Source organism: Acomys minous (assembly GCF_964271855.1).
Source record: "Acomys minous genome assembly, chromosome: 5".
Classification (NCBI taxonomy): Eukaryota; Metazoa; Chordata; class Mammalia; order Rodentia; family Muridae; genus Acomys; species Acomys minous.
In genome coordinates, this window is record NC_140494.1 from 121,431,881 (window position 1) to 121,438,872 (window position 6,992).

At 47.6% G+C, this 6,992-nt stretch overlaps 1 long non-coding RNA gene across 3 annotated transcripts; it reads right to left on the reverse strand.

Annotated features, from left to right (window-relative positions):
* Window positions 1-410: 410 nt before the first annotated feature.
* Window positions 411-6,717, reverse strand: LOC311597101. 3 transcript variants are annotated; one of them, XR_014779090.1, is made up of 7 exons: window positions 6,550-6,717; window positions 5,548-5,645; window positions 4,820-4,922; window positions 3,853-3,982; window positions 2,693-2,940; window positions 1,725-1,838; window positions 411-1,143 (listed from the first exon to the last, which is right to left on the reverse strand). It is a non-coding gene; the product is annotated as an uncharacterized lncRNA (long non-coding RNA). The 3 variants fall into 3 exon arrangements; XR_014779089.1 differs by lacking the exon at window positions 5,548-5,645; XR_014779088.1 differs by lacking the exons at window positions 4,820-4,922; window positions 5,548-5,645.
* Between the last annotated feature and the right edge of the window lie 275 nt (window positions 6,718-6,992).

Consider the following 6,992-nt stretch of genomic DNA (forward strand, 5'->3'; position numbering starts at 1 on the left):
CTCCTAGGCACAGACACAGCAGATGCAAGGAAGTGGCCCTGAATCTCAACTGAGAGGGTTTTTTTATAGGTTTTTGACAAATAAATGGGTTTTACAGTATATGATTGGACGGTGTTTGGGCAGAAAAGCTGCAAGCAGGGAGTTGCAAGCCTTGGCACTTCATGGTTGGGTAATAGGTGTAGGGGCAAGTTGGCCTATAGAAAAGATTGGTTGAAGCAGTCATGGGGGTATTAGGAATTTTGGCCTGGCTTCTCCTAATTGGTTGTTGCTATGTGCCAGACCACCTGCTGGTCAGCTTGAGAGTATATTTGGACTTTCCCAAGGTGAGCTGATTGTGTTGCTAGGGAATATTTTTCTGTTTAGACTAGTTTGTGGTTTTTCCTGGGTTCAACCCTCGGCTAGGTTTAACACAAAATGGAGTTTCTTTTTCAAAATGGAGTTTGTCTGGTCCGTACCAATAACACTGACCAATACCCTTTGCTTGTATTTTCACTGCTTTCTTACTTTTTGGGGAGTGTTGGGTCAACAAAGCTAGCTTCAAGATGCAGAATGATGAGAGTGGCTTTGGGGTCCTTTACCACAGGGGATTTGATGTGTCCTTGTACCTTTAAGACACCAGACCATATGTGCATATGCGGCTCATCTGCCACTATATGTTTTTTCAAGCACAAAGGAAATACAGATACAACATTCTTCTCCCCTTCCCATGTATCTGGAGCTTGGGAATCTAAGACTCATTTTGGAGTCTAGTTAGGCGAGTGTCCTGGCTCCACATCTGGAGCTGTGATAAGACACTCAACAAAGCAAGGTAGAGAAAGAATTCATGCTAGCTCCCAATTCCAGGTTACTTCAGGAAGTCACAGTGGCAGGAGCCGGTCCCATCACATTCACAGTGAAGAGAGGAAAGACTGCATGCTTGCTTGCTTGCTTGCTTGCTTGCTTGCTTGCTTGCTTGCTTGCTTGTGCTCCGCTCAAGTTCTCCACCCTCACACAGTCCAGGAGCCATGATTGGGAACTCTTTCTTACGTCCCCACTTCCCCACGGGTTAAAGTCCCCTTTGACTTTGAGGATACTGCATCAGAAGATTGTCATGGCAAGCTACGCAAGCTGCCCCAACAGTGAGGTGCCTCGCTGCTGGTTACACTAGTGGGGGAGACAGGAAGACCACAAATAACACAAATGCTTTGGTCATCCAGCAGGTGCGGTTTAAAGTGTGGCTTGGGTGGCTGTGGAAGCAGATTCATAGGGAAGTGACATCACGGAAGTGGCAGCACCAGAGACAGTGCCCAGCGCTATGTGTGTCTTTAGTTCATAGGCCACATGCCAAGGCCCAGGCTGACCCTTGGGGGGTGGCACATGGATGTGCTTTCAGAGAGAAACGGATCCAGAACAATCATCCCATCAGGCACTGAGGTGGGAATTCCATGCCAGAGTTGTGGGGTAGGGGGGATGGGGAGTTGAGGGGGTGGGGATGGGGGAGGGGGAAGTTCAGATGTCAATGAGAGAAAGTCTTAAGTCTTTATCCATAGCCACCACCAGGAAGAGAGAATGAAGGAGCACTGGACAGGTGCTGAGCATAGCATCTCTGAAGTGCAGGAGCTCATGAGGTGTGTGTGTGTGTGTGTGTGTGTGTGTGTGTGTGTGTGCGCGCGCGTGTGTGTGCGCGCGCGCGCGTCCAGACACATGCGAAGGTCAGAGGACAAATTTTGGAAGTTGGTTCTCACCTTCTACCTACGTTGTTGAAACAGGGTCTCTCTTGTTTCTGGTGTACTGAACGCTCCCAGGCTAGCTGGTTTGTAAGCTTCTGGGTGATTCTTCTGTCTCCACTTTTCGTCTTCCTGTAGAAATGTTGGAATTACAGATATCTGCCGATACGTCCAGCTTTGTCATGGTTCCCAGGATTGAACTTATGTTATTAGGCCTTCATGGCAAGTGCTTTTATCCACTGAACCACCTCAGTGGCTCTTTGGAACCAAGACTCACACTGGTCTTGAGTTACCTTTTAACAGAGTTGGCCTTGAATTTATGTTCCTCCTGTCTGTACCTGTACCAGTCCGCCTACCCGTGATGTCATCACTTACCCGCCCCAGGGCGTGAGCTTGCCCAGGGCCATATAAAAGTACAGACCCTCTATGTGGTCGGTCTCTCTCTCTCTCTCTCTCTCTCTCTCTCTCTCTCTGGTACACCTTCCCCCCCTTTCCTTCTCCCCCCATGCTCACTTAATAAACTCCTCTACAACATAATATCTGGCACCTGGCACCTTATATCTTATCACCTTATACCTTGCTGCGTTGATTCTTTAAATATAAAGTGGGGGCCCCCTCTGAGGTACCATCTGCTGCCTGGTACTTTGTATCTACTTGTATCTACCTTCTATCTATCATTGCTTTAGTTATTACATATAAAAGTACCTCCCAGGTACCAAGATGTCCCACTGCATCCAGTTTACAAGTGCAGAGCATCACACCCAGGCCCTTGCTCACACTCAGTAAACACTCTGCCTGCTGGACCATGTTCCCAGCCCACGAATCCACGTTTCTATGATTGCTGGTAGGGCTATTAGGCTTCAATGGGGTTTTGAGGCCAGCTGCTGATTTCACGGAAAAGGTGATGCCCTAAGCTCCATACAAAAAAAAACAAAAAACAAAAAACAAAAAAAAAAACAATTGGAAGAGAATAGTCAAAACCTCACCAAGAGAGAATGTGGCTGGCATGAGTGAATGCTGAAGCAGATCATTTGGTTCCAGATACCATTAACAAGATGACTTGAGAGGTCAGGATGCGCCTTGGCCAGAAATACCACATCAGTTTCAAGGATGACACGACATAGCTGCTGGAGAAGCTCCCAGAGATGAGTCTGCATTCCTAGAAGTGGGGTGTGCAGGTCAAGTGGGGGTGAGGCTCCCCAAACCTTGGACTTCATCAGGGTGTTGGCTCCATCTGGTGAGAAAGAACAGCGACACCCATGGGTGTATGCAGATTCACTCTGGCTCATAGAATCCATTTTAACTGCTCTTAAAATATAGACATTGGTAGGTGGGGGAAAGATCCGACAAAAATAAAAAGTTTTCAAATAAAACCCCAGGTTCCAGCAGGTTTTAGGAAGCTCAGACAATTCTGCCCAGCCCTTTTGTAGCAATATCTGGAGGGATCTGAGGGATGTCTGCATCGCAGAGATCAAGCATTTGCTTGCTGATTTGCCTCAGTGCCCATCACTCCTAGCTGTCTGGTCAGCAAGGCTGAGTGCTAGCTGTCTTTTATCATTGACTTTTCAGAGGGGAAAACAATTTTTTTTAAATTAAAATAAATAAAAACCTCCTTGTCCATGTCTCCATGGAAAGTGGAAAGATAGAGGCATAAGAAGTCCACGTGACCTCACTGTTCCAGGCCCACTCTTTATTTGCTTTACCAGCCAGGGATTTGCAGACATTTGAGTTGAGGGGTTCACACAGAGAGGCAGCACAGTCCATACAGTATCTGCTGTGAGGACTGGGAAGATGCTCAGTGGGTAAAGTGTTTGCCGCACATGTATGAACACCTTAGCTGGATCGTCTAGTATCTGTGTCATGACGGTGAATGTAACTCCAACTCTGCGGAGGAGGAGATAGATTCCCCAGGGCTTGCTAAACAGACAGACAGCTCAGCTGGATCAGTGAACTCCAGGCCAGATGAGAGGAGACAGTCTCAAAAACAAACAAACAAACAAACAAAACAAGGTGAAGAAACAATCAAAGAAGACATCCAACACTGGCCTCTGGCCCTCATGCTCAAGTGTGAAAATATGCATATGGACCCCCCACCCAGCCACACATGTGAACTGAGATAGACACCTACACACACGACTACAAATACCTGAAGAGGAGGGGCTTAGGACCTTTGTCCATGTTCAGTTTGATCAGAGGACGCTGAGTGAGAGGACCATGCTAGGGGCAGACTTGGGGCCTCTGTGTTACTGCAGTGGGCAGCCCAGATGTCAAGGGTTCTAGGAAAACAGATTTCATTGTAAGATACAGGTGAGCTGCTGAGCAATCCAGTTTTTCAAATGGAACTGAGCATCCAGGATAGTGGAGCAGGGGCTGCTAGGGCAAGGAAGGAAAAGAACTGAGGAAGAGTGCTGCACTTAGCCAGGAGTCCTGGGCCTCCCGGTAACAGAGCTCCACTCACCGTCAATAGTCCAATTAAGCAAACAATAGCGAAAAGCAGAAAAGGGAGATTTATTCAACATGGCCACAGTGGGAAAAGGAACAAAGAGGTGCAGTGACCCCCCCCCCCACACACACACACTCCATTTCAGGGTCCTGCCATAAAGGTTAAGTTTAAGTAGACAGTGAGAGGCATGCAAAACTAAGCACTCCCTATCAGGGCATCGTCATCCTCAGGACAGACTCTTCCGCAGTGGTCAGTACTTGTGGGAAATCTCTGCCTGGAGACAAGTTCCTCTTCTGATTGGCACCAAACTTATCACTTGCCCTTTCCAAGTATGAGAACCCTGGCGGGGGTGGGGGGTGGGGGGTGGGGGGGTTCCATTGTTTCAACACTCTGATAGCTAAAGGGCAGAGCACAGTGTGTCTCTAAAATATCTTCCTTCCTGGCAGGACAGTCACACCTCTGTTTGTTCAGTGTGGCCATGTGCAGTTTACTTATCTAGATGTCATAAAGTGGACATTAAAATCACAGTACCTTGAAGGAACGTGCAGGGCGGGGACAGGGGCGGCGGGGAGGGGGGAGGACGAAGAAATTAAAGGATGAATTTGAGCGTATTTTGTATAATGTGTGGCCTGTGGTAAATACTCAACAACTGTTAGCCGCTGTGACTTACGAGTGGGGGAAAGGTTGAACAGTTGTCTCTAAAAGCCGTGCCAAGTCTGCGTTCTGTGATTTTTATGTCTCATTCATCTCCATTTCCTCCTTCCAAGAAGTTACTGGAAAGAGAGGAAACGAGTGGATTTCAACCTCATTTTCTTTTATCGCTTCTATCTCATTGCCCACCCTTCAGCTTTCTAACTCATGGACAGCCCCCGGCTAGCTGTGTGGACCACAGACTTGATTTTTTTTTTTAGCTACTTCCATGGCTGCTTGTGCCAGACATCCTAGAAGCCGGCGAAGGCTGCCAGAAGGTCCGCTCGCTTGGGAGCTGCCTGCTCGCCCCCACTGCTTCAGACTTAAAGCTGATTGCCCAGGGACCTTTAATCAGCAGTGATGACATCACCGGGCTGAATCAAGCTGAAGATCAACCAGCCGCTTATGAAATGAGCCTGGAGGAAGCTGGCAAACATGAAATACTGAGTCATTAGGATGGGCCCCTCCTCCTCCAAATGCAGGATGAGTGGGTGCTGTATTGGGGTACCCGGCTTGTGGTTTTATGGATAAATTTGATGCAGAAAACAAAAGTTACCAGACAATCACAAGTTAGTCTCCCCACCCCCACCCCGCCCTGGTAGAAACTAGTCCTGCCAGGCATTGCAAAAACAGTTTAGATATGTTCTTATTTACTGGTCAACACTCTGGGGACTGGGGAGATGGCCTAGCTGTTAAATGCTTGATGACCTTGTAGAAGACCTGAGTTTGGCTCCCAGCATCCATGCCGGCCAGATCACACCACCTGTAACTCCAGCTCCAGGGGATTTGACACCCTCTCTTGGCCCCTACAGACATATAAATCATTAAAAATAAAAATAGAGCCGGGCATGGTGGCACACGCCTTTAATCCCAGCACTCGGGAGGCAGAGGCAGGTGGATCACTGTGAGTTCGAGGCCAGCCTGGTCTACAAAGCGAGTCCAGGACAGCCAAGGGTACACAGAGAAACCCTGTCTCGAAAAACCAAAAATAAAAAATTAAAAAAATAAATAAAAAAAAATAAAAATAAAAATAAAAATAAACCTTAAGAAAAAAAGCCTTTTGTTCCCCTCAGCACATCGGCATGCCCTGCTAATGACATTTCCTCAGATGTCAGAGCTTCCTGCTCCCATTGGTACAGCTGCTTCTGACCAGCGAAGCAAAAGCTACCTTCTCAGTTCTGGACCAGGATGAGAGTCTTATTTAAATCATTATTTGTCAGAGACCCAGTCAAGCGACAGACGGGGCTCACGGGCTGGCTACTTACTAAGTGTTTCATTGTCACTGCCTAAGGAATTGTTCCAAAACATAGTGACTTAAACAACCTTCTTTTTCTCATGAATCTCTGGATTGACAGACTAATCTAGGGCCTTCTTCTGGCCTCATGCCGTTGCAGTTAAAAAGTCCAAGATGGCCACGCCGCTCAAACACCTGACACTTTGACCAGGGCAACTGAAGGTTGGACACCTCTTCTCCCCACCCCCCCAACTAGCCTCAAACGTTATCCTTGAAGGTGATCTTGAACTTCTGGTCCTTCTGCCTCCATCTTCCCAGTGATGAGATTATAGGTGTGCACTACCACGCTCAATTTATAGAGCATGGGGACCAGACCCAGGGCTTCCGGCATGCCAGGCAAGCACTCTTCCCACTGAGGACCTCAGGTCTCCACATGCCCAGCCCTCTATTCCTTCTTTCATGGGTAGCCAGCCTACCTGGTGACTGGATCTCGGCAGCACATTCCAGCCAGCAAGCCCTTCTCCAGCTTTTTGCACTAAGTTCGCTAACAACCTTGACCCCTGGCCAGGCCAATCACTGGGAGAGAGGATGCCACAGAGCCACTAAATTGTGCAGTGATGAGCGCTCCACCCGACGTCTTATTTATACAGAGGACAGGACTATATCTGCCCTCAAGTCCCTCCTAAGTCTTTCTCATACTTTTCCAAGATCTCATATTCCTGTCTTATTTTTTTTCTTCTCTGTATAACTACCAACCTCCTCTAAAGACAATAAACAAACATAAAAAGGAAAAAAAAAAAACATGCCATGCTGTAACCAATTCCTGCAAAAGCAGCTCCGCGATTAGGATCTAGGAATCCTTCTGAACTTTCTAAGCAGGAAGTTGTAAACTCATATCCTGCAGGCGTGCTTTGATTGA